Below are 9,895 nucleotides of genomic sequence, written 5' to 3' on the forward strand. Positions count from 1 at the left end.
CCACCTCCGATGTGTGTTTTGGGCCTCGAAACTCGTTTAAGGGTGAAAAGTTTTAAACCAAATGAAATTTTATGGCCCGATTTTGCATGAATAATTGTGTTTAAGTCCGGTAATGCCTCATACCCTGTACCGGCGTCGGACACGGGTAAGGGATGTTACACAACCCAAATGGCATTATTTTAAAAGTAAATGTTCCATAAAGAAAGGTGAATGTAGTCTTTTCTTAATCAGTAGGAGATATGACAATTTGGTTATACCCTAAGTAGCCATCTAAAAAACAGTAAAAGGCTTTCCCTGCTAGTGTGTCTAACATTTGATCTGTAAAAGGCAAAAGGAAATGGTCGTTCTTCATTGCTTTGTTGAGCTTTCGATAATCCATACAAACTCTCAAACCTGTGACAGTACGTGTGGGAATGAGTTCATTGTTATCATTACTGACTACTGTAACTCCTCCTTTCTTGGGTACATATTGAATTGGGCTCACCCAAACGCTATCAGAAATTGGGTATATAATTCCAACATCCAACTATTTGATAATCTCCTTTTTAAATACTTCCTTCATGACATGATTTAGTCTTCTTTGCTATTCAATAGATTTGCCATGGCAATCTTCAAGTATTATTTTGTGCATGCAGATTGCTGGGCTAATTCTTTTGATATCCGTAATTGACCATCTTAAAGCTTTCTTAGATTTTTTTAAGACTTCCATTAATTGCTTCTCCTGGTCTGTTGTAAGCTCGGTAGAGATAACTATAGGTAGGGTATCATTATCTCCCAAATAAGCGTACTTCAAATGCCCTGGTAATAGCTTCAAATCCAGAATAGGTAGATATTCTATTAATGAGCAAGGATGGCTGAAAGATCAACTTGAGAAGTCGAATGATTCAAAGCTCATTCTGAATCCATTTCCAAATTGCTAAATTTCCGTCAATTCTCCAAATTTTTCAGTCAATTCTGTTTAATTTAATTCGGCAGAGTCTACATCAGAATTGTTATGCATATGTCTCGCAAATTCTTCTTGAATTAGAATGTCAACAAATTTTAAAGCATGGCATTCTTCATCCAGGTTTGTACACTTTAAAGCATCAAACACATTAGATGTCAACTGTTGATCATTAATTCTCCTGGTTAACTCACCTTTCTGTACATCAATCAATATTCCAGCAGTTGCTAAGAAAGGTCGTCCAAGTATTATAGGTACCTTTTCATCTACTTCACATTCCAGAATAATAAAATATGCTGGAAAGATGAAACTGTAAACTCTTACCAGTACATCTTCAATTTTACCTTCTGGATGGACATATGATCTATCAGCTAGTTGTAGTGTGACTATAGGTCTTGCCTTTCCTATCCCAAGTTTCCTGAAAACAGACATAGAGATTAGATTGGTACTTGCACCTAAGTCGTATAATGCTTTACCTACATAATGGTTTCCAATTGAGCAGGGAATAGTTAAACTCCATTGATCTTTTAATTTTGGTGGCAGTTTGTTCTTCAAAATTACTGTGCACCCTTCAGTAAGTGCAACAATTTTGAACTCCTCTAACCTTTTACTTTTGGATAGGATATCTTTCATGAATTTTAGATAGTTAGGAATTTGTTCTAATGCTTCCACCAAAAGTATGTTGATGTGTAATTGCTTCAAGACCTCTAGAAATTTCTTCAATTAAACATCTTGTTTCGACTTTTGGAAACGTTGGGGAAAAGATGGCGGTGGCCTTCCTTCTATTTGTTGAGGTTGCCTTGCCATGGAATTTGTATTGGCTCTGCAAGATGAATTTACTTCTGTATGCTTTTCTCTACTCCCATTTTTTGTAGTTTGTTCCACTTTTGGTTCGAAAGTTATGCTTCCAGGAACTTCTGAACTTTCCTCTTCAAAAAAGGCATCATTCACAACTTCTAGCAGCTAAGTGCCACTCTAGAGTGTTATGGCTTTACATTGTTCCTTTCCTTGAGATCGAGAACTTTCTGTGTCACTAGGTAATGCTCCTTGTTGTCTGGAACTTAATGCTGTGGCAATTTGTCCTATTTGATTCTCTAGAGCTCTTAAGAAAGCTGCTTGGCTCTGAATAATCACATCATTCTTAGCCATTTTTAATAGAGCTTCCATAGCTGATGTTGAAGATGACGAACTTTGTTGCACATTTTGCCGCGATATTGGTTGATTGTGTCCCAGTGGTACACCAACCACATTCTCTCTATTAACAATGCTGACATTTTCCATTCCCTGATTACTCTAGCTAAAATTTAGATGTTGTTTCCACCCTGGATTGTATGCGTTGGAGTAGGGATTATTGTTGCTACGATTAAAATTCCCCATGTTATACGCTGAGGCTGGATTGGATGGGCATTCATCAAAAACATGATCTTCTCCATAGTTTACACATACTAATTCTACAACCTTCAGTTCTTGTACTGTAGAGGGTCTTTTCATATCTTTAATCTTATTTGTTAAAGATGATACTTGAGCTGTTAAAGATGTAATCGCATCAAGTTCCATTGCTCCAACAACTTTTCTACTAGTACCAACTCTAGTAGTGGGGTACTGATAATCATTATTTTCTATTCTTTCCAGAATTTTGTATGCTTCATCGTAGGATTTGTCAAGTAACGTCCCATTAGCAGATACATCCACCATCGGTCGCATATGAGCATTTAATCCATTGTAGAACATTTCCATTTGTGTCTAATGCTGAAAACCATGCATCAGGCATTTTCTAATTAGTTCCTTGAAACGCTCCCATGCTTTGTACAATGTCTCATCTTTAGATTGCCTGAACGATGTAATGTCATTCCTAAGCTTGGCATTCATGTTGGGAGGATTGTACCTAAGCAGAAATCTTTGACATAGTTCATTCCAAGATGCCAGCTGTAACACCTTTAACCCGTCTCCGTCGCCGGATTAGGGTTACAGAGCATTACTGTACAATTGGAAACATTTAAACTTTAAATCATTCAATAACTTAACCACATTATAAACCATGCACATACATGCATACTGTCCCTAATCGAGCCATATGGGCCCTAAAAATAACTTAGAAACAAATCGGGACCCATTTGAAACAATTTGGAAAGTTTAGGAAAAAGTTGCAAAATTTGCAAAAACATAGGTCACATGGCCGTGTGTCTTACACGGACACACGCCCGTGTCTCAGGCTGTGTAACTTTTGAACTAGGGACACTCGGCCTTGTCCCTGCCCGTGTCCTCACCTGTGTAACTCTTTGAGTAGGGTTACACGGCTGTGTCACACGCCCGTGTAATAGGCTGTGTCACACGCCTGTGTGCCAGGTCTTGTAACGCTCGAAGTTACCCCACACGCCTATGTGCCGGGCTGTGTGTTAGACCGTGTAACTCACTGACTTGCACCTTAAGAAAATCATTAGATGACACACGACCGTGTCACCAGACCGTGTACCTCACACGGCTGAGTCACACTTCTGTTTCTCAGGCCGTGTGGACCCAAATTTACCTAAAAATCAAGCCATCTCAAATCCATTCCATGAACAACTCTTCAACTCATTTATGCACACTTGAAATGGATCTAAACATCACCTAAACACACATCAAAATGCCATTTCAAACATCCTAAGTTGGCTAACCAATGTGCCATTCAAAGACGCCACATTTGCATCCAAACATCATCTATATAATAGGTTAATGTTGCATTATTTCAAGCATGAATACCTAATTCCACTAGGTAATTAGAACACATTACAATATACCATTTCCAAGCCAACATTATCATACCATATGACCATGCACATCAATTATCTAAACATGTCTATAAGCTGCATTTCATGCTTACCAACCTAGTTCATAGAGGTACTAAAACATACCTCATTTAACTACCAATCAACCATTCAAAACATACCATAAGATCATGATTTCCCATCACTAAAAATGGTTTAAAAGACCTTACTTATCAAGCCATACTAGTCCATCATATAAACATAAACTTCAAGACAATAGCATAGTAATTCAACCATTTAATACATTCATGAGCCATCAATACTAAAGACCTCTACATGTTAACATTCTCATTTCGATACATGATAACCTAATACAAATATGAACTAAAACATGTCACAAGTAACCATTTTCAAGCCCTTATAATCATGCCACGATAACCCTATAAACAAGCACTTTAAAGCAACCAAAAATCACATAACTTGGTGAGGTATCAAAGTGTACCAAACCAACATAGCTTTCCAAAGCTTATACTTTTTAAAACACCATTAACACATACACCATAATACCATTATGAAGCACCTTATACATGCGATTATAAACCATAGCCAAAATACTAATAACTACAGAATTGTCCATTGGATAGTGTGATAGATCTCCGATGAACTTCCAACCGATCGAGCTTCTGATAATTTGTAGAACAAAGGAAAATAACTACGTAAGCAATGAATGCTTAGTAAGCTCGTATAAAATTAGAACATAACCTACCATTTCAATAATGAAATTTATAGAATAAGTGCAACCGTTACCAATGCCATAAGCTTAGTAAAAGCCTATATAACACCATCAATCTCACAAGTTAGTATATCTGTTCATAATTCACGTTAAATCAATTACGTATAAACATAGCATTTAATTCATCATCCTTACCATACGATCATGTTTCATTCCATTTGCTTACTTACCGTTTCCAAGCCTATTCAAGCATTATCAAGTTCACATGTTAGTAGATTCATTGACCATCATTTAAACTCATTTATAACATAAATAGATTTCAAAAGATACATTATATAAGCATCAACCTTTTCATACCGTTATGAGCCTTTCCATTAAGTCACCTACCATTCCATTCCTTTTCTTACCTATTGAACCATTTAGAATTACATCAGATACTTGGGAAAGCTTACACGAAGTGTGCCATTTCTTACTGTAACCTTTCCTTTACATCAATGCTCACACGAGCTGTGAAATAGGCTTGCTCACATGAGCTATGGGTCAAAATGTAAGCTACACGATGCTGCTCACACGTACTGTGGGGAATCCGCAACAAATGTAGGTTCTCAGCCATTGGTAGGACATTCAAGACCAGCACCGGAAACATGAAATCCCTAATGACATGTCATTTATATCCTAAGAATTCTTAAGGTTCAACCAGGACTCAGTATCCGTCTGTTTACATATATATTGATTCATTTATATTGAAAAAACATAGTAAACATTTAATTTAATTAACATTATAATGATTACAGTTCATACGAACTCACCTGACTAAGTTGCAGTAATGACTAAGTACAGGGGCTATTTGGTAATTTTCTCTTCTCCTCGATTTTCCACTCGTTCCTGATCTAAAATAATAATTCCATTCAATTCATTAATTCTAATAGAAAAATTAATTCATTTTTATGCAATTAAGTATTTTTTGAAATTTTACAAAATTTCCCTAAAGTTTGCCCTTTTTGCAATTTAGTCCCTAAGCCTGAAAGTTGCAATTTCATCATTTTTAATCATAAATCATACTAGAAAATTTTTACCCAATCTTAAAAGCCCATATTTATCCATAATTTATAATATTTTCCTTGAATTTTACCATTTTCATAAATCGGTCCCTAAACTTGAAAATCATAAAAAATTACTTAACACAATACTTATATTCAACAACCAAGCTTAATAATCTATCATAGAATTCCAAGAACATCACAAATTTATCCATGGTAAAATTCTATATACTTAAAAATTTAACAAATTGACCCCCGGGTTAGCTAGATTAAGCTAATACGATATAAAAAACATCAAATTCATGAAAAACGGATAGAAATTACCTACCATGCATGAAGAAATAACTTTGGCCGAAACTTAACTTGGCTTCCATGGAGTATTCAGATAGATAAAGAACGAAAGAAAAAAAATGAAAAAGATGATGGTAGGTTTCGTCTTTTATTTTAATTTTACTTATTTACCAATTTATCTTGTTAACCTTTTTAAACCATTTAAATTTCAATAAAATCTATCCATATTTGTCCACTAATATAAACAAGGTATATTTAACTTTTAAAACCGTTAACTTATGATTCTTTAGCCAATTAATACAATTAAGTAAATAGCGATTGACTTTTGTATCCTTTACAATTTAGTCCTTTTTTTATTAATTAACTATCTAAACATTAAAATTTCTTAACCAAATTTTAATACAACCTTAATAATATTTCTTAAATATTTAATAAAATATTTACGGCTTGGTTTATAGAAATGAGGTCCCGGTACCTCATTTTCTAAAACCACTTGACTTTAGGGTCATACCACTTGAACCTAATTATTAATTTAAATAACATAATTTCCCAATTCAAAATTTATTTTAATGCTATAATTGACTCGTAAATATTTAATAATAATATTTACGAACTCACTTGTTGGATTTGTGGCCCCGAAACCACTGTTTCTAGCACCACTAAAAAACAGTTGTTACACCACCATACTTGATGGTAATGCATTCAACCATGATCTAGCACGATCAATCAATGAATAAGGGAATGATTTTAATCTAAGGGCATATTCAGGAACGCCCTACTGCTTGAATGAGTCACAGACTTCAAGAAAAATTATTAATTCAAATAACATAATTTGCCAATTCAAAATTTATTTTAATGCTATAATTGACTCGTAAATATTTAATAATAATATTTACGGACTCACTTGTCAGATTTGTGGCCCCGAAACCACTATTTCTAGCACCACAAAAAAATAGTTGTTACATCACCATACTTGATGGTAATGCATTCAACCATGATCTGGCACAATCAAGCAATGAATAAGGGAATGATTTTAATCTAAGGGCATCTTCAGGAACGCCCTACTGCTTGAATGAGTCACAGACTTCAAGAAAAAGTCTCAAGTGCAATCTGGGATCTTCAGTTTGTAAACCACTAAACTGCCTTATCGTCTGCAGCATTTGAAAAATTACTGGTTTTAATTCAAAGTGTTAAGCTTGAATATGTGGCCTAATAATTCTTGGACTTAGATCACCTAAAATAGGCAGTAAATGTTCTCTGATGAGTCTGTCTTTGTCATCTATGATTCGAGGAATATCATCATTCCTTTCATTCTAGAGCACCTGATCTTCTCTGATTGGACCATTTATAATCCTCTCCATTTCTCTTAACTCTTTCCTTCTTCGCCTTAATGTCCTTTCAATTTCAGGATCAAAACAATATTCTATATCCTATTGAATATTTCTTCTCATGCACTAATACAAACCTGAAAAATCAAACAAAATACTAATTAACTGTTCTAACAAAAATAACAAGAATAATAACAAATCAACTTTTCACCAATGTTGTCGATTTTTGGCAACGATGCCAAAAACTTGTTGCGTGTAAATAACTAATGCAATTGTGCAAGTGTACATGCCATTCAAGTATTAAAGTGATAAGTAAGTATTGTCTCCATAGGGATCAAAAATTGGAAAGAAATTGAGTTAGTTATTATAATCCTATTAACTATACTAAATAGCAGGAAATCCTCTCAAGTTGAATAGGATGTTTGTATAATGAATTAATGAAATCAAATGCTAAAATTAAGGAATTGATATGGCAAATAAAATGTAGTGGCAAATTACAGAGAAAAGTAAGAGTAATCCTGTTGTCAAATGAATAGGGTTGGAGTTATTCAGGTGAAATGCTCATATCAAAATGATGTCATGGGAAAATATTGTCTACTCAATTGCTCAGAGAGTCAATACTGTAACCTGCCTCTTTCGATAGCTAGATCTTAAGCTGAAAAATCTAAGTTACTATATGTCTACAAAACTCTGGATTAATAACTACAATGAATCTTCTTCTTCGCAACATCTATGTCTAGAGTGCTACAAATATCCTGTCAAGCATTCTGATAAAACATAATTTATACATATTTTTACCCCATGTTTAACGCATTTTATGGATGATTTTCCATTAGAATTGGTGAATTCGATGCTCCTAATGCTTTAATTTCAGGTTTTACACTTAGGAGAGCATAAAAGAGCGAAATGAACGAGAAACGGGCCAAAAACGGAGAAAATGGGCCAAAGAACGAAATCAACACGGCCTAAACCTCCTCACACGGGCAGACCACACGGCCGTGTCAATTTGGCAGGCTCGAGCACAGCCTGAAGTAATCGCACATGGGCGTGTTACACGGATGTGTCCCTACCGAGCCCAAGTTGAGTCTAATTCGGATAAGGCTAATTTTGAGGGCTTTTAGGCATTCCAAAGCCTATAAATACACCCTAGAGAAGGAAAAAAAAGAGACAGAGAGGAGGGGAGTAAGGAATTACTCCAAGGAAGCCGATTGATCCATCTCAGAAGCCGGATTCATCATCAAGACTGAAGATCTCTCCTTAATTTCCCTTCAGGAGTTTTGGGTTTTCTTTATGTTTTGTATTCCTTATCATTCTGAGATGTTTTCTTATTTAGTTTTGAACTAAATCCCTTAAATACCTTAGGGGAATGAAACCTAAGACGAATCTTGTTATTATTTTATGAATTGTATGATAAATATTCGATTTGTTCTTAATTATGTGTTCTTAATTCTTGTTTTGATATCCCAGGATACCGATTCAAGATAAGCTCTTATTCAGAGGAGGAATAGACCCTGTTTAAGAGTACATTTGTCATAATTAAGCGGAGTTGATTGTGCGCCTAGACATAGGGTGACAAGATTTTGCCGGATTAGGGTGAAACCTAATAAGGGGATCCATAGATCGAGTTAATGCAACCCTAGAGTGTTAATTAGAGAAAAGTCTCGGTTATTCAATCTAGGGATTAGACGTTATTAGTCCTGAATAGAGATAATAACATAATTTAGGGATCTCTACGGAACAAGTTAAATGAATAAATCGTTCGATTCGGAGCCAGAATAACAAGTACAGTCTAGGAGGATTTTTCCTTAGGTATTGTCTTCATTCAATCGATTTTTCCAATAGCAATTCCCCAATTCCATTCTCTGTGCGTTCTTAGTTTAGATAATTAGTTAGTTAAAACAAAAACCTCTTTATTCTTAGGCTAGATAATAAAAAGACAATCATTACTAGTACTTTTAGTTCCTTTGGGTTCGACAATCCGGTCTTGCTAAAACTATACTACTGTTCGATAGGTACACTTGCCTACATCTCGATAATAGTTCGTTTAAGAACGAATAATAATAAATATTTAAAACCTATCATGAAACCACGCGATTAGGTTTTTGGCGCCGTTGCTAGGGAACTAAATATTAGGAACACTCAATTTTTATTACTTTAGCCATTTATTTTTTGTGCACTTTAATTTATTATTTTTATTTATTAATTTACTTTTTCCTTCGCTTGGCAGGTTTTTATAGTTTATGACTAGAATAAATCTGTTAGGACCATTACTTTTTGACGAAGAAATCGATCGTACAGCTCGCAGAAATGAAAGAGAAATAAGGCGAAGCTTAAGATACACAAAGAACGAGCAAGAAGATGATACTCAACCCCCAACCGAAGAGATGGCTGAAAACCAAGGCAATCAACTACCTCCTGCAATTGCGGTTAATCAAAATCCTGTTCCACGTACTATGTATGATTATGCTAAACCTTCTTTAACAGGAACTGAATCGAGCATAGTTAGACCTGCTGTAGCTGCAAATACTTTTGAATTAAAACCTAACACTATTCAAATGATACAACAATTTGTTTAGTTTGATGGTTTGCAGGATGAGGATCCCAACGCTCATTTAGCCAACTTCTTAGAACTATGCGATACATTTAAAATTAATGGTGTCTCGATGATGCCATTCGTCTTCGGTTATTCCCTTTTTTCATTGAGGAACAAAGCTAAACAGTGGTTGAACTCGTTACCACGAGGGTCAGTTACTACATGGGAACAAATGACCAAACAATTTTTACTAAAATATTTTTCGTTGGCTAAAACGACT

The 9,895-nt window shown here is 35.0% G+C and overlaps 1 non-coding gene across 1 annotated transcript; it reads left to right on the plus strand.

The window, feature by feature from the left end:
• The first annotated feature begins 2,696 nt into the window (after positions 1-2,696).
• Positions 2,697-2,803, plus strand: LOC121205795 (small nucleolar RNA R71). Its single transcript, XR_005900870.1, has one exon. It is a non-coding gene; the product is annotated as a small nucleolar RNA R71 (small nucleolar RNA).
• The last annotated feature ends 7,092 nt before the right edge of the window (positions 2,804-9,895 follow it).

Source organism: Gossypium hirsutum, chromosome A08 (assembly GCF_007990345.1).
Source record: "Gossypium hirsutum isolate 1008001.06 chromosome A08, Gossypium_hirsutum_v2.1, whole genome shotgun sequence".
Taxonomy (NCBI): domain Eukaryota; kingdom Viridiplantae; phylum Streptophyta; class Magnoliopsida; order Malvales; family Malvaceae; genus Gossypium; species Gossypium hirsutum.